Source organism: Manis pentadactyla, chromosome 3 (genome assembly GCF_030020395.1).
Source record: "Manis pentadactyla isolate mManPen7 chromosome 3, mManPen7.hap1, whole genome shotgun sequence".
Lineage (NCBI taxonomy): Eukaryota > Metazoa > Chordata > Mammalia > Pholidota > Manidae > Manis > Manis pentadactyla.
The window spans coordinates 92,301,311-92,320,137 of NC_080021.1; the positions used below are offsets into that span (position 1 = coordinate 92,301,311).

The 18,827-nt window shown below is 42.2% G+C and overlaps 1 long non-coding RNA gene across 1 annotated transcript in view; it reads right to left on the reverse strand.

Annotated features, from left to right (window-relative positions):
- Positions 1-16,824, reverse strand: part of LOC118913922 (uncharacterized) — a 59,224-nt gene extending 42,400 nt beyond the window's left edge. Inside the window, exon 1 of the long non-coding RNA XR_005025411.2 lies at positions 16,552-16,824. This is a non-coding gene — a long non-coding RNA (uncharacterized LOC118913922). The remainder of the gene's footprint in view (positions 1-16,551) is intronic.
- Between the last annotated feature and the right edge of the window lie 2,003 nt (positions 16,825-18,827).

The window sequence follows — 18,827 nt, forward strand, 5'->3', positions numbered from 1 at the left end:
CTCCCTCGTGGTCCTGCACAGCCTGGCCCGGCTGCCTCTGTCCCCACCACAGCCTCCAGGGCCTCCTTTCCTGGCCCCCCTGCGACTGTCCTCTGCCTCCCACACAGCCGTTGCATCCTCCTTCTTTTCCATCGCTGCGGCCTTCCCGGCTCGCACGCTCTTCTGATTGAGCAGACTCCCTAGGCACCACCTGAAGGCAAATGCCCGATAGATCGTTTGAGACTTTTAATAGTTGAGTACAGACTCTATTTTAGAGATGTTGTTTGTTTTGTTCTGTTTTTAGAGTTGTGAAGGCATCCATCCATTGTGTTGTAGCTTTCAGAGTTACTGTTAAGAAGCCCAAAGTCATTCTACTTTGATCTTCTATATATGACCTATTTTTATTATTTTTTCTCTGGAGGTTTGATGCCTCCTCTCTTTGCTGAGATTTCATAGCAGAATTCTTTGGTTAAGTCTGTTTTCATGTCCTATTGCGGGTTTTCAGTGGGTCCTTTTGGCCTAGAAATCCTCTGTTCTCAGAAATATTATTAAAGTATTCTTTTGATATTTTCTTGCTCTGCATCTTCTCTTTCTCCTTTGTCTAATATTCTAAGAACAATGGCTTGGACATCCCAAACTGCCCCTCCAGCTTTTTCTTTGCCTTTTTTATTCTCTTCCTCTTTCTGCTCCTTTCTTCAGTTCAGCTGCCCTTTTTGGTGGATTTCTGCAACATACTTTCTGAACAGTCTCTTGATTAATTATTTTACAACACGTTTTTAATTTCTAAATGCTCTGTCTGGGTCTCTGATCATCTCATATGCATTTTGCAAATTCTCAGTTCATGAAGGTATGTTTTCTTCAGTCTCTGAGGACAGTAAGGATTTGTTTGTTTACTCTGGGAAATGTTCTTCTCTCAAGTGACTTTCCTTTTTTATTGATTTTGTTTTTGTGATTTGTTTTTGTTTGGGTCCTTATTATTTTCATGCTAGAGGTCCTTCTCAGATGCTTACTGATTCTTTGTGGTCTGGTCACAGTTTAACAAATAAATAGTTTTTCTATAGCCAGAATTAGACTCTGTTTTCTTGGGAGGGTGGTCACCCCATCCCTTCACTCTGCCGCTCCAGAAAGCATGCTGCAGTTTTGGCCTTCACATCATGCTTTCATTTGAGGGTTTGTATCTAATAAGATCCCTTTGCAATTGTTTACTTTGCTTGAAATGGGAGAAAATCTAGTGTGCATTCCTTCCACCATCACTGCCTAGAAAGTCCCCCTTCACTCCTCATCTCAGGATAAGTGGCATCTTCCCTGCTGCACCCCTGAAATGGTTCTTGCCAAATTTAACCATGACTACCATATGGCCACATCCACTGGGCACCTTCCTTTCACCAGCCTCCTAAAGTGGCCATCCCCTCCTTCTTGAAGTGCTTTCCTCTGGACATGGCTCAACAATGACTGTCTGGCCATCATCATCCCAGGTGAAGGCCACCTGTCCCGCGTCCCAGATCAGAGCACTTTGACATGAGGCAGCATCCCACGGGCTCAGCCTCAGATTGTGCACATTTACGACACTGTGACAGAGCCCCTCCTGCCCTTCTCCCACTAATCCTGCCATTATTTGGTGGTTTTCAGAATGGGGAAGGAGAGGCCCCACATCCTGAGTCCACCACTAAGGATCCACGCAATGGAGTGGGACCGGGATCCATGCCCCACACTCACTGGCTCTGGGCTAAGCACCCAAGTGAAATCTAAAAACAAGATTTTGGGGAGATTACTCTTGTGTTTCTGGCATTGCTGTCAGAAAATAATCATGGCTTCACATGTATTTTTAGCAAAACCTGTTGGTTTTTCTTATAAACTTCAATAAATTGTTTTATGTGCCTAATAAATCGCCGTAAACTTTTACCAGGGATCAACATCATAATTTCTCCTTGGAAGTCGGGAGGACGGCCAGTCTGTGGCTCACCTCGAGTTCACGCTGAGTCCTCAGCGGGGTCCTGCCACATCTGGAGGTCCTTCAGGCAGCTGTCACTCATGAGGGTACTACCCTCTTTTACACATAGGATGTGCACACAGTTTAACTACCTTTCCCAATTCAGAGTCTGTTCCCTTTGATGGAGAAGATTGAAAACCTAGAAAATGAGGTGTTTTTATTTAATTTTATTTTTATTCTGTCACATGCACCCTCCACACCTTTTCTAGAGCGATCTTGCCACAAACTTACAGAAATGAAAAATAAAGTCTGTTTGTTCATTTAACTCTTATGACAGGCCTCATGTTTTCTGCACTGACACCTTTCTCCTAGTATTCTCCCAAGTCTGTGGTGTCCTACAGTTAGATTAGACTTAGCAGAAATTGTTTATATACACTGTCATTTTTAAGTATGTCCCCCACCCATTCTCATTTTGAGTTTTATTTCATTTTGGATTTTTTTAAAGCTTCTTACTTATCTCGTGAGGTTAATAGACCCCTTTTCCAGTAAGAACCATTCTAATGGAGAATAATCACATCATGACAGCAGTCACTGTGCCTGGAAGTGGCAGAGCAGGAATTCAAACCCAGTGTGCAGGACCCCAGCACATGCTGAGAGTGAGATAATGATGCATTTGTTCTGTCCTTGTTCTGGGTGTGACTTTGCACAGTGGGGTCCCAATACACCATCAAGTTTGAGAACCACTGCCCTGAAGCTTCTCAGGCCATCCAAAAGCAGAGAGGAGACATGATCACTGCCCAGATCTCAGTGTGAGCTTGCGGGGCTACTTGCTACCTATGGAAGGGCAGACAGGGAGACGAGGGCCCCAGTTCTTGAGAAGAGTGAATGACAGCATGCCAGGGGGCCCTGATCAGTTTTTCTGTGCTTGCTTCTGACTCAGTCATTAGAAATAATGTTCCCATGGACTCTAGTTCACTGATGGATTGAGGGGACATGAACCAGTAACACTGGAGGAAACAGGGAGAGCCAGTCTCAGGGCAGTGTCCCAACTGCTTTTCTGGACACTCAAAGGCAGAAGTCTCAAAGTGGAGGAGCATGAACCCACTGTGCAGCCAGCGGGGTGCTGCAGCTCCCCACATTTGGAGACCCAGCTGGCAGTCATCACCACAGCTCTCCTTCCCCTTTGTTTTCAAAAGTTGCAAGCCCACACCTGCTGGTGGACCAGACTTCTCCTTCCCAAGGGAGAGGGAACAGGCTGGCTTTCAGTTGTTCAGTGCGCAGATGAAGAAGTCCAAGAGTGACCGGCAAGAGGAGGTGCAGTGTGGCTAACTCATTTGTTTCTGAAGAAGTACCTGATTAGTCAGCGGGAATGGATATTTCTAAAAAAAATACAAAAAGAAGGTGCATCATGAATTTCTGTTAAAAATATTTTTGATGAAGCCAAACTGTGTGGAAAAAATAAATAAATAAATGTGTCCTTAGAGGTCAGAAGTGGGATAAAAAGATCTGTGTGTGTGCATGTGTGCATGTGTATGTACACACACAGTGTATATGTATGTGTGCATGTGTGATATGTGATGTGTGTTTGCATATATAAGTGTGTGTGCATGCATGTATGTGTGCAGGTGTGTGTGCGTGTATATATGTGTGTGCATATACATGTATGTATGTGTGTGGCACCAGAGTGACAGTGGAACCAGCTGAGCCCACTGTGCTAAGTCATCTCCTCCTGAGCCATGTAGCCAGCACCCGAGTCACCCAACTGTGGGCTGGAGCCAAGCAGGCAATGGAAAATGCTCCTGTAAGGTCAGGGCCTGATCCAGGTTGGACTGAAAGCATGCACAATGCCAAGTGGCTAGAAGCACATTTCAGCATTCTTTGGCCCAGCAAAATTAGTCTCTTTAAAAAAAAAATCTTCAGAATTATTGCATATTAATCATGTGTTTATGCTTGTGTCTATTGGGTGTGTTATTTTGTTTTTTAGGAAGAATTTGCCCCATATCTATGGTAAATCATCCCAAATGTTGACGTTTAAAACCAAGTGTCTCCAGGTCTACTGTGAAAACAGTTGTCCTGAGACGGTAAGCAGAGCTGGGCTTGAAATAAGGGAATTTGTTAAAAAGCTGTTGCAGCTACAACTGTACTTTTCTTTGAAGACACTTTCTGAAGCCTTGTTTTTAATGCTGTCTTATCACTCACCGTTTAATATTTTAGGATGGATACAAGACTTCATACAGTCAGACCCTCAAGAGGAATTCTATTCTCACTCTGCGGTAACGCAGCATACCGCGGGTGATCTACATGGAGGAGCAGTCCATTTGATGAGGACAGCTGAGACATTTGCTGCCAAGTGCCATGACTGCTATGATGACAGATAGAACATTTTCTTACACAATCCTAAAAGTACTTTCCAAAAAAACCACTCAGTCTATGAATTGCTTTCAAATATGTACAGATTTTTAAAAAAGAAAGAAAATCTCTATGTCTTACCTTTCTTGAAGTAGAAGGAATGGTTTTTCTTAGATTCTTTAAGTGTATATTGAAATAATAATAATTTGATGACTTTAACTAAAGTCCAATTCCTTAAAAGCTGAGTACTACTTTACTAAGGAAAAAAAAAATACGAGGTTTGTTTTGGAAATAAGACTATATGTTATTTAAATTTTAGAAAGAACAACAATAAAATACAGTATTCAGCAATATCTCTCACAAAGACGTGAATGCCAGAAATCTTCATAACACATTGCCAGTTTTGGCATTCTTGTGTAAGGATGCTGTTTGGCATGACATTATTTGTGTTATAGAAACATTTTTGTATCATACAGAAATGAAATTCTATAGTTTACTCATGTTTTGTGCTAACAGTACATAATGCACCCTACAATACAAAATTGGAAGTGGAAATAGAGTCAGTCTTGATTCAAAGCTATTCGTTGCTTTGTGCTAATTTAAAAATAATTCAGAAGGTAAAGCAAAAAACTAATTTCATTCTGAAAAATTTAAAAACAAGATAACATAAAGTGACACTTACCATCATTTGACCATGTGAATAGGAGTTTAGACATTGAGGAATTGGTGTCCAATTCTTGAAGGAATTTGGACTGTGTTTAAATTATATTTTATAAATTTCAAAAATGGTACCAATTTGATGTACACTAAGTGAGAAGGATAAAGAACCTGGTGTACTGACATTTTACATTCTTACTGATTTTCTTAGGCATGTGTAAACAACTTCTAATCCCTGGCTTAATTTCTAAAACATGATCACTGGTATTTCATTTCACTGTCAAAAAGCATTCATACAGAGCTGTCCTGTGTTAACATTGCCACCTGGGCCACAAATGGGCTTAAATAACTTAAGAGTACTGTCAGAGCAGTCAGGCAATGAATTATTTTTTCTTTAACTGCTAATCTCCTTTATCCTTAAGCTATTTTTCTTGTGCCTCCCATCATTTATAATTGAATCCTCATTGCACATGGCATGCCATTCAAATCATATCAAACTTGCTGTGCCTTCCTCCTGGCTTATTTCTGTCAACTTCTCTTTCGACATGTACTACAGATATGTCCGTATCATCTACATTTGTATCTCTCTCTACACCCATATCTACCTGCCATCAATCTACCATCTATCTATCGTCTGTCTATACACCTATACTTATACTTAAAAGGATATTCATTGTAAAACAGTTTATACTGACAAAAATGAAATACTGTAAACATTTAGAAACAGTGATTTTATTACAGAATTTACAGTATAATAATAATGATATATTATAACCATTGTTTTAAAAGAAAACAATGTGGAAAATTTATGATACACTATAAAATAAAAATAAAAATAAAGTAGAAAACCAAAATGTGAGACAGTATAGAGTTTTCTTTAAAATATATCTGTGTGTGTGTGTATATATATATATATGTGTGTGTGTGTGTGTGTGTGTGTGTGTATATATGTTTTTAGAAATAGACACAAAAATTGGAGGAATTATATCTAAATATGAGTGGTAGTTATGGTAAAAAAATTATGGGTAACTTTTATTTTCCTCTTTATGCTATTTTCTTTCTTCTTACATTTTTTTTATAATAAACATCTTTTTCTTACAATCAGAAAAATACTAGAATATTATCTTAAGTTACATTAAACTTAAGAAGTGTTGGGAAGTCTAGCTAGACCTTTTTAATCATGTCCTGCTCTGTCAGGGTCTTCATGGATGTAGTTCTGGTACCCCTGGCCCTAGAAGGTGGCATTTGGAACCTATCAGTGATGGCCCACATTAGAACTGAGCTTCCCCAATACCACCATGTAGGCAGTGACACCAAATGGCCTTGACACCAGAGGGCCAGTCTGTGTCAGGTTCTGTTCATGGCTGCCTTTGCCCTTTATATGCATTTATGCTCTTCAAAAACATAGCCTAAATATTCATTTTCCAGTGATAACTGAAAGCACAATTACTCTTCAATTCATTGACAAACTGGATGGAGGTCTATAATATCACTCAACTCCCTTCACCTTGCCACTTCAGATACTAGCATCTAAGAAATTCAGTCCCCTTGTGCTAATGAAATTCAAATTTTTGGTTTTTCCAAAATCCTGCTTGCTTACCTTAAGCCTTGACTGTTTTCTCTGTTTTGATACAAATCCCTGAGGATTCACTAGAGAGTATATATATATAAAACTTATATTACACATAGATATATAGATGTCGTGGATGCTGGGACACATGTCCTTTAGAATCCCATCGATCTGCTGGGGACCCACACTGATTCCATTATGCCAAGGAGCTCTCAGGCTGTTGCATGAAACACCACGCTTTCTTCTCCCAGTGCTCAGCAGGTGCTATGAAAACCCAAATGTCCAAGGGATGGGAGCAGAGCAGCAGCAACTAAATTTTCTGAGTTACTCTTATTTCCCCCGAACCCCCAGAAAATTCGGAAACAAGACATGTCCAACGGCAGCTCAGAGCCTGAGCATACAGAGAGACGTAGGCACCCCTTAGGGCCTGGAATGGAACCACCTCACCGTGAAGACAGGACCAGGCAGGGGCCCCAGTGAGGGTGGCTCACCCCCAGGGGTGAGAGGTGCCTAGTACACTTAATGGGGTGGAAAGTCCTTGTGGGACTCCGAGTGAGGAGGCACTGCATTCCAGGTTAGATACAAAGTTAACAGGTTATTGTGAATGAAATATTTCTCAGAAGAACTGCAGTGTTCAATTTAAAAACAGTCCCCAGATCCATTGCCACACTAGCTGCACACAACAGGATGTCTAGAATGATGAGAAAGCAGTGCTTACCTTTCAAGGCCAGTCCTTCAAATTAGCTCCATTTTAATCTGGCTTGTATTTTTTTGGAGTTGGTGCATCAGAGTTTTTTGGGGATGTTGAATTAAAACCAGATGGGATTTTCAGTTCCACTCTCCTCCCTTTCCTGTTTGTCTGAGAAACAACTCCAGATCGTGGGGCCCAAATAGGGCCCCAAACCGGGACCATGTCAGGGATCAGCGAGATCACTCTAATTCTAATAACATGCAAAAAATTCACTAACTACAAAATGCCTTTTTGGATTAACTTGTAACTAATTTTTTCTTAATTGATGCCACCAAAATAAATTAGTTCTTTCCATTTTTTTCTTCCAACTTTGGTTTTGAATGTTCCTGAAATTGTAAAAGTTATGATGTTACCTTCTGTACATGTTAAATAAATCTTTTCTTAAATGGGATATAAAAAGCTTTTGTCAAGCCAAATAGCTTTTCCAAGTTATTGGTTAATGAAAATACTGCTGAATCACTATGAATCACTAAATCACTATGGACATTTCTATAATCATTTCATTCAGAGAATTTTAACAATTTGAGTCATTTGTATCTTGTTCCTGAGATTTTACTTAACCACTCAAATCCAACTTTATGTTCCTATTCTACTTTGATAACATATTAATGATTCAAATATTTTACTTTACACTTTTTATTAAAAACAGAGCAACTTATAATACTGAAATTTTTTTTGCAATGATGGTCTTCAGTCCTATGCATATATACAGATGATTTGTTGTTTTCTTATGTGGTTAAGACATTAATAATATATTTATGTAATTAATAATATAACATAATAAACTAGTAAGATAATATATTAATATATTTATTTTAGCTCCTTTCTTGTTCTTGCTTTCTACTACTCACTAAAAGATGAATTGTGCCATATCGTTTCTGTATGCAGAAATATGTAAGTAGGAAATACTCAACTATCCAAGTAAACTGGTAAATTAGAAGTGATGCCACATCCAAGATGCTGCTACTGTTACCACCGTCCCATTGCCCAGTCACACCAGGTTATATGTTTTTCCAAACGAAATGGTTAGGGAATTGCAGAATGGCTGTAAATTCCTGATTATACTTTGGAAGTAAGAACTTCCACATAAGATTCCACTGGAAGTTTGTGTCAGTATTAACCCATATTAATTTCACGTATAATATTAAACCATAGAGCAGAACTGGCTTTGGAGCTTGGAGTTTTGCAAATAAAACTATTTTTTCTCTATGGTATCTGAGTATATGCTATATGTACTACAGTAAATATCTTTTGACTGAATGAGGTTATCCACTGTAGGGAAAATAGAAATTCCATGGCCAGGATCCTCCCCTGACTTTAATCTACTTGGTGATGCAATTGGCCTACTATGTAGGCAAATGCTTACACACCCATCATCAATAAGCCATTATTGCCTGGGTTGCTATATAAAGAGCTCCACCTAGTGCTTGGGGCAAAGCAGAGCCTGTAGGCAAAGGCAGAGGCTGGAACAGAAGCACTATTGCAGGTGAGGAGTGGCAATACAGCTCTACCTTCACAGAGATCACGACTTTGGTTTCCCAGTGGAGTCGGCCCTGGAACAACACAAGTGGTTTTTGATTCTAAATCCCCTGTTCTTTCTGAGGCAACACTTGGCCTCTTAAAGACCTTGGCAGTCTATTTGCAGACGTCCATGTTCAGGAACCAAGTGGATACCCTGTGTTGCTTCTTTGCATGCATAAACTGAGTATCTTGGTACTTCATGAACAGGTTAGAACTTTCACACCCATACTTCAAGCCACAGCCACAGTTGATACTCATGCTGACCTCTCAAAAAAAATGAAGCGGGGCATTTGACATCAGCATAGCAGAGAAAGGTGTATGTTGCATGTGGACTGCATTATCTGGCAAAAACTTATAGTGTTTTTAAAGACAAAATGCTGGTGAGACCAAATGCTTTACAGTGTAATTTCTAAGACAACTCATTTATTTACCTGCCCTAATAGCTCTTTATTTTTCAATCCAGTACTCCTGAAGAGAAGTCATACTTCCCCACCAAAGCTCTTGGGTTGTCCCCTTTCTCCCTGGGATGAAAGACAGACCCACCGCTGTCCTACTGGGTCTAACATGTATTCAAGTGTGTACAACCATATCCCACTAAAGCTCCCTTTCAGGGGACTCCCCAGGAGAGAGAGAGTGGCTTCAAGTGCAAACTGATAGAATGTGGGATTCTGGAGAAAAACAGGATTAAATTGTGTTAGGTTTTCTCCTGAAATTTCTCATGTCCATTGGAGCAAAGAAAAAAAATCTGAAATTGCCTTAGCTTCCAGCATCTGAAAATCTCACCAAACAAAAGGGCCTTTGTTTATGACCCATCTCTTTAACATTTTTCCCTCCAATGATCTTTCCCAGTGCAGATGCTCCCCAACTGCGCACCTGCCCAATGAGTTTTGCTGTCAACATTTCCTATAAATACAGACCTTGCATTTTAGTTCTTTTAGAATTTTTAAAAAATTTTATGGAGGGAATTGAATTTCCTCTTTCATGATGACACCATTGGACTCTCTAACTCTAGAAAGCTGAGAAAATAAACTTTGAAGATCTTTCTGTGGTGGCCCCATGCGGCTCTCGTGGCTCCACCACACCCCTGCTCTCTGGCACCATGTGCATCTTTTAGTGTTAGAGACACAGCGTGAGATGAGAGATGAAAACTCAGGGGAAACCGCAGAGGTCTGGTTACAACAGCATGTTTTCGGTATTTGCTTTTTTGGAAGATCAGGAATCCATTTAACCAAACACACATCAGCAGATGTGATCTGGCCATGCCCTCAAGAGCTATTATGGTCCTGAAGGGACCAGACGAAAGATAAAAACAGAGTAGTGTGCAAGATGGTCTCACAGAGTTCAGAAGCAAAGCAACTGTTAGCCGTTTAGACAGTGAAATATCACCAAGCAGATGTGAATTTGTTTAGCAAACCTGGTCTAATTTCCACTTTAAAACAGATTATACTAGATTTTTCACATTTAACGTCCCCAGGATGTAAAAGAAAGGATTTTGCTTCATCAGTAATATTTCTAAATTCCAGACGGCATTTCCAATGTTATTTGGGTTAGCAAGAATTGACCTTTTTGAAAGTGTTTAAAAAATTATTGAAAAGTTTTGGTAAAACAATGATTTTGAAAACCTACAGCCCAGGAAGGTAGACTTCCTTATTTCCTTACCTCAGGTATCTTAATGGTCTAGAAAGTTTTCTTTCAATCAGGCTTTGTGCCTTTTTCTTTGTCTTACTGTGCCTCTGAAATTGAGCATTCATTAATAAGCCCTGTGAATGCAAACACTGTTTTCTGTTAAGGGATTTCATCCTTATTGATTCTTCTGTATTCTCTATTTATACTGTCTTCTCAAAACACCACTGAGAATTACTTGATCCAATACACTTTACTTCTAACTGTTTGGATGGTCCAAGGCATTGAGGATAGCCCCCAGTTCCTCAAGCAGGAAGGAGAAAAATTTCTATCATGGACAGGGAACAGTTCCCAGGAGTACTGGATGAAATGAAAATGGTTGCCTGGAGAATGACTCAGGAGAGAAGCAGACACATGTAAGGCCAGTATGAGGCATATTTATACTCGAATTTTAATTGTCTTTCAAGTGCATATACTTTGTCATGATTTTTAAAAGTCTTCCTTGGTCTTGTTCACATGAGGTTAGTTTTCCTTTATATTAGTTGCATGACTGAAGTCTCAAGGTTTCACTGTGGCATAATCCATCTCAAACTTGGGTTCATTTCTCTGGGAAACAGTCAAGGGCCTATGACTCCCGATGCTTCCTTTCCTGACAATCCCGAGGACTTCTGGGTGCCCCTGTGGCTGTCTGTCTGTCTCTGCTGGGCTTGAGGCAGCGGCTGCTTTCCCGGTGTTGTCACGCTCACCGCGTCTGTTCTCCACTGCTTCAGAAATGAAGGGATTTAATCTCACCCAAATCATTCGCTCATCCATTGAACAGCCTGCTCAGGAGGCGCTATGCCTGGCACTACGGAGACAATGAGGGCAAACACGGCTCCCTCCTTCATGGAGCATGCGGTCTGAGCACCAGAGAGACACCTTTGATTCAGCCACAGGCTCTGAGCATGCCCTGGTGAGACGGCCTAGTCCTCCTCGCCTTGCTAACTGCTAATAATCATCAATGTTGTGGGGAGGAGTCCAGGGCCTCCCAAACTTGAAGGTAAACGTAGTTACTTGGGGGATCTTGTTGGAATGCAGATTCTAACTCAGTATGTCTGGGGCTGGGCCCTAGATGCCAGACATCTAACAAGCTCCCAGGTGACGCTGACGCCGGCAGACCATGCCGTGAGCACATGACGGGAAGGTGTGCGTGGACTGCAGAACCCCGTGAAGACCACCAAGGGGATGCGGTACTTGCTGACACTTGGGCTGATGTTTCAGTGGGAAACGGGGCGCAGGCAAGAATTGATGATGGGCAGGAGGGCAGAAGGAGAGCTCCTGGGACAAAGCAAAGGGCACGGGCTCAGAGGGAAGGGGCTGGGCTGGCTAAGGGACAAAGGTTAGCATTAGAGTCCACAGAATCAGTTTCCTGGGCTTGGATTCGAAAACGCCTGAAGTCCCAAAGCGTCCTGTGAACATCATGGTGATGAGCAAGGCGGGGCACACGCTCTTGGGTTCTCTGCCCTTGCCCATGATTTCTTTCCTCACTGTGAATTCTCTTCTTTTCCACCGAGCTAGGACCCTGGCTCAGTAACAGGATTGTAGCACAGGGAGCACCGTCTCCGGCCTCAGGCTTCGCTCAGGTCACCGCATCAGTCCGAACCTCACGGCGAGTTGAGACCCGACTTTCTCGCTTCAGCCGTACCTTACCCCACTTTCGGTTTTATTGTATTTGTTTCCATTCAGCGGTGGTCTTCACACTCGAGTACCTTGTTTATCTGCATACCTAAGTTGGTAGTATATGTATTGCTGTCCACTTACCAGTAACCATATATGCTTACTTTCATTCCCTAAAATGCATTGTAGAGCTCTTTGTAAGCTACATCACATTTTGAATCTGTTTTACATGTTGAGTGTAAATAATAGGTCTTACGAAATTAATTGACTAATAGTGCCAACATGTACATTTCACTTAGTAAAATCCATATGCAGAGTAAAAACTTACAAAATGAGTAACAAAGTTGCATTTGCTGTAACACCAGCAAGGGAAAAGGTAGAGGCAAAATATAATGAAAATGTTATTGGGCTTTAAAAATGTTAATTTGATTCCTAATGTGTGGCCAAGGTGTTAGGGAAACTAAATAGCTGAGGTGAATTTTCATTTTTTGCACATATTGTATCCCATTGCTGAGCCCATCACTAGATACCTTTTTTACCTGCTGTCTGAATATGCAGCACCTTTAATTTTACCAATGATGACAGGTTTTACAAATGGCTGCAGTTTCCAAAATAAACTGAAAATCCACCTGAGTTTTACTGTTGGCATGAGTTCAACCAAATGAGGTTTGCCTTTGAATGTGTGTGAAATGTAAGAGTGGTTATTTGTCATTATTGCTTCTTGTGTTGTCACATTTGGACTAAAGATACACCTTTAATATCAAATTCAGAAATGAATGGTTCAGAATGGAGGGCATAATTGACTAGGTGGAAGCATGCTTTTAGTGGAATGAAATCAAGAAGCTTGTTAGCCGATGGAGTAAACGTGCTGAGCAAACAGGCCATTACAATGAATAAAAGCATGAGGTTATTTTCCTGAGATTCTGTATTTTAAGCTACATCTAATTTAATGATTAACTTACCTATAGTGTCTATGCCTTTTAAATACCCTTTCTCAAATTACATGCTTCAACCTTTAAAAAATTAACTTTCTACCTGCCTCTACTTAATAAGACATAATTTGAAATGTGTGCTTCATTCTCATTTTAGAGCCGGAAGAGACATTGTTTTCTTCATTCACCGGTAAGGACACATGGTGAGATAATTTATAAAATGTACTCAAGATTATGTAGCAGGTGTGGAGGCAGAACTAAATTCCAGAACCATTGTGACGTTTTCTAGAGAGCGTTCTGTCCTGTACACAAGCCTGGCTTGCTCCATGCCATGGGCCACCAGGGAGACCTGCTTTCCTCATTAACTAGAGTCTGCTTTAGAGAAACCCCTGGCACGCATGACCGTGTCTGGTTGTCTGTGCACAGGCCTGCACTTCCGGAGCAGTGAGGGAAGAGCATGGCCACTGCATTGCTTGCTGTCTGACACCCCAGCACAGGATGGCCATGCCAGAACACCCCCTCCTCAGAGACTGCACCGTAATGTAAGAGTTGACTGGCTAGTCCTCCAAGCATCCCTATGGAAACGGACCTGTTCCTCAACAGACTGTGCACGAGCATCATGACCACCCAGTCACACCTGTCAATCAGTGTTCCTTGGAGCACACCATTTGTAGAACATGTGCTAAGCCTCTCTGTGCAGGACCGACTTCTCACCCTCTAACATTATAGAAAAAGAAATATAGCAAATCCTACTACAGAGAATGCTGGCATGCTTTCACATCAATTTCCACTACTCTTCAAAACTGTAGAGTGCAATAGGAACATTTACATTTAGGGGTTAATTTTAATGGATTAATAAAAATAATAAAATAATCCTTGAAAATCAATAAAAACGACCCAAACCCATAAGCCTGCTGAAATGATGGCCACACAGAGCACTTTCAAATCTTCAAAGAATATTAGCATTAATGCCCAATTAATTACCATCACATTCATGCAACGTAGTTTTTATAAAGATGCAATGCAAAGAAATTGAGCAACTCGCCTAAGGCTACCAGGGAATTAGCATCTAAGTCTCAGCCTCTCCAAACCCTGGGCAGAGGTGTGCGTGTTCCTTCTGAGCATGGGAGAAAACTAAATCCCATAAAGGGTGATTACAACACGAATACCTGATGTTTCAGATATTTGTCATAAACTCACAAATAAAATCTATCACCCATAAAGAGGTTTTATTGGAGTAAGCCTTCTGACAATGATATATTTGCCTGGGGTGATAGCATAAAGCATGATTTTGACACCCTGGGTTTTTAACAGCATGTGAAACACAATAACCTTCCTCAAGTGAACCAGCAGGAGTGCCGTAATTTATACATGTGGAAATTTACGTACCAAAGCAGGAGGGCTGCCAAACAGGCCCATTTGCTGCAGAGCTCAGACACAGTGGGTCCCCCTGATGGCTGTTCCATTAGGAGAACTGATGGCAGCCGTGATAAGCAGTCTTAAAAGTGGATTATGGGGCAGAAAAGGGTAGCAGTTCTTCATTTGCCAATTTCGTGACTGAGAGAAAGCAGCGTTTCATGAAAACACCAAGAAGAGAATGCAACAAGGTGGCTTATCAGGAGGGAAACGGTGAGGGTGCAGTCTTTCAGGGTTGCTGGGAAAGGCCCTTCCACACCCACTCCTGTCCCTTCCCCAGCTTGTGATGAAAGGTGTAAGGTGCCCACAGCCAGAGCAAAAGCTCTAGAGCTCAGCTTTTAGGATTTGAAGTTTCTCACCAGGGTGCCAGCCATTGTATTGCATGTGTTCCTGAGAGGAGGAGTTCTAACAAGACCAGCTGCCTGAACACCTCCCTTCCCCTTTCTGTGTCAATCAGGGGAGGCAATTTTGAGGTATCAGATCCATTCTGCCTCCCTTCTGCCCAAACCATGCCACCCCTCTATGCTGGCACAGTGCCCACACTGCCCTCCACACTGCCACCCCTGGGCCCTGGGGAGAAGGTGGGTACAGTGTCCATGGGACCAGAATTCTGATAAGTCAGTAGAAAAGATAATCTGACTGTTTTCCTAGTCTCAGAAAGCTACTGGAAGAGACACCATGACAGGGGCTTAGGCCTCTGGGGTCTCCTTTAGGATGCCACTAACCCACCCTCATGAGCTCATCACCCCCAGAGGCCCCACCTCCTGACACCATCACCTGGGGGTGAAGATTCAGCATGAACTTCAGGGGCACATTCCATCCAAGGCAGGTGTCCTGTGGGCCATGCAGATGCCTGGCTATTAGCATGTACATGAACCACCATGTGGGCCCCTGGCAGGTACAGGTGGACCACATCTGCTGGGCTAAGTGGGGAGGTAGGAAAGATCTGGATAACTTCACAGCATGGGCACTGGCAGAGCCTCCAAAATAAAACAGAACTGTACACCAGAGAGAGAGAGAGAGAGGAGAGCGAAAATTACAACCACTCACCCAGCTCCTCAGCCTCAAACCCTGCGCTAATCCATGAGTTCTCTCTTCTTCATTCTCCGCATTCTCATCCTCACGTCAGCAATTCTTTTCCCTCATCTAAAATATGTATTTGAATATATCCCCCAATGAATATTATTATACAGTGCATTATGGTTCATAGACTATACGTTTATCTATTCATATGTATTTGAATATATTTCCCAATTTATATTATCTTATAGTGCATTATAGTCCATACTATGTGTGTATACATTCATATGTATTTGAATAATCCTCAATGTATATTATATAGTGCATATATAGCACATATACTATATGGGTGTTTATATATATTTATATATATTTGAATATATAACCCCATGTATATTATTATATAGTACATATATAGTACATGTACTATACATATATAGTCATGGATATTAGAATATGCCCCTCAAAATATATTATATAGTGCATATATAGCACATATACTATATATATGCATATATCCATATGTATTTGAGTATACCCCCCACTCTTTTGTCAGGATGGTAGCAGTCCCTCCTGTTTTGCCTCCCTGCTTCCCTCTCGCAATGCTCTGCACAAGCCACCAGAGTTCTTTTAGAACATGAACCAGATTATTCCATTCTGATTTAAAATTCCCTCATGGTTTCACAGACGCTGAGAATAAAACCCAAGTTCCTTTCTGGGCCCACAGCCCCCTACCGGACCAGGCTCCACCTGCCTCTCTGCTTTCGTTTGTTCTTGTGCTTTCATATTTTCAGAGGCTATCAAGCTCACTCCCACCTCTGTACCTTGGCATTGTTTTCTCTGAATTGGCTGATATTACTCCATATTTTCATGTGTCTACCTTTTTTCTTATTATTCAGGATTTGCTCAATAGGTGCTTCTCCAGACACGCCTTCACTGACCCCATCTATATGAGACAAGGGTGATGAATACCAAGCACATTTGGAGGATGCTGAGAGTGAGAGCTCATGCAGACTGGAGCACAGAGGTTTCCAGAAAGAGTCGTTCTCAGTGGGATGAAAGTCGCCCCTTTTTCATTCACACCTTCAGTTCTGCGGCACCCAGTGCCCTGAGCCCATCTCACACCCCATGCCCCATCCATATTTACCAGTTCTGTCTGTACCCAATCCCCAAAGGAAGGCCTGCATTCTGTACTCCAATGTTACAGCTAATAACTAGGCCGAGAATCCTCACTAACAGCTCGTATGTTGCTGTCTCACCACAGAGCATACATGGAGTGGTAACAGCTTCTAGTATGGTGGCACCGTCATGCAGAAGCATGCCTGCTCCGCCGCCGGTCTGAGAGCTGGCCGGCCCCAGGCTGCCCGGACACGGAGCCGATCCTGCGGACCATAGGCAACAGCCAGCCGATGAGAGAGACTCTCTGCTTCCTGCCTCGTGTCCCTGCTGAGCGGCGGAAGGGTGAGGCCGGGCAGTCTCATGTCCCCACCGCAAGGCAGCACTCTGCCCTGAACCGAGAGCAGAGATAAAAAGTGTAGGGTATTGAGTGGCCAGGAGTAAAACTGTCCCCAGAAGGCATATTCATGGCAAATTAAACCGGATTCTGAGGAATATACTCAGTTACTTTGCTATAGACTGAATGTGCCCCCAGCAAATTCCAGGGTGATGGAGGTGACCTACTCATAGGATGGGGCCTGCATGATGGGATCAGTGGCCTTGTAAGAGACATTGCTGGAGCTCCCCACCTCTGCCTCTGGGTAAGGACACTGTGAGGAGACACGTCTGTGAACCAGGAGATGGGCTCTCACCCGACAGGATTTGCTGGCACCTGGACGCTGGGCTCCAGACTCCAGAGCCAAGAGAGCTCAGGGACTATGGTTTGCAGTCCGCTGTCAGTGGTGCCTATTAGAGCCCCCGGAGCAGACCAAGGCATGCATGTAAGGGCACACCCAGCCCTAAGGGCACATGGCGGGGACACCAGCCTGCACAGATGACCAGGTCAGGCGTGGTGCGGGTCCAGTCTGGGAGCTGCTGCTCTCTGTGGGACCTGTTTGGATGTCCTCCTGCATCACCCAGGCACCTGCTAGCCATCCTGTGCCTTCCTTGAGCCTCCCTGTCACAGCATCCTACACAGCAGCCCAACAGTGGTGGTAGCAGGGGGTGCACATCTGGGTTTCCTGGCAGTCAGAGCCAGCTGCTGACCGAATGAGTTGGTAGCCAAGGCTTTTCAAGAGCGAATCTTTGCACAGTGGTGTTCGTCTCATGCAGGGTGTGGATGCACTGTAACTGCCTCATGCGATGACAGAAAGATGCTTTACTCCATGAGCCGCACTGGAGTTTATACCCACCTTCAAAAGGCCCACCCCTATACTTCTGTGTTTTCATAGAACAAATCCAGTCAACCTGGGTTAAGTAAATGAGCACAAAACAAAGCCATATGGTGGTTTCCTAAAAATTTTTCCTTCTGGAAATTGGTCAGACCAGCTGTGTATAATGACTTCTATTAGTCACAATTACTGACTTTTTGTTAGCCTCATTATGAAGTTCCTTGCACTTAAAAGGCATTTGGTAACTAGGTATTGTTTCCCTCCAGTCTGTTTCCACACCTATTAGCATTTGCAGATGGATCCTTGTCACTGTATGAAAAGCACAGCACTAGTGTAAGACAATGCATTCCTTCCATTTCTGAATTCAGCTAGTTGTATGGCAGTAAATAAGCAACTGGATTTTTCTGGCTGTAATTCCTTCAGCCATGAAATAGAAAAAAACTGGGATAAGATTATTTCTAATTTCACTTGTGGCTTTAACAGTTTAGGGGATTTAACTCTGCCTATATGCCTAGCACTGCACTATTTTTAAACTTTTACTCATGATCATAGTTCTCCTCTGATACTTTCCCAAATATTTCTCATTCTCTTTAAGTCAAATGATCCAAAACAGGAACACAGTCCTCCTCCAGTAACTTGAAAAGGGTTAACCAAAAATGGAAGTATTTCCTTGTGCTTCTGAGGAAGTTTCCCTTCCTGTTACTCTATATTAGGACTGTGAGTCTGACTGCATTGGTGTAATAGACCTGTCATCCCGGAATTTACTAAAACTGGGGGCCTATTTTATATTTCTGCCTATTATCTTTTGTGGTGAACTAAGTGCATACTAATCATGACAGATTTTTTTTCCAGACACCTAATTTCCCCAGAACTGAATGAGTCAGCTTACAGCCATTTATTTCCAAAGGAGACATCACCATTGATGGAATGATTTTTGCTGTGCAGAAATGCTCACAGGCATATTTTCAAAATAATCATTGGTCACTGGGTATATCTGGCCTCAAATAATTATTTGTTTTAATAAAAACTCAGGATATGCTTATATACAAATACTGTGAAGGCAGTAGAAGTGATAGAATATTAAATACAGAATGTG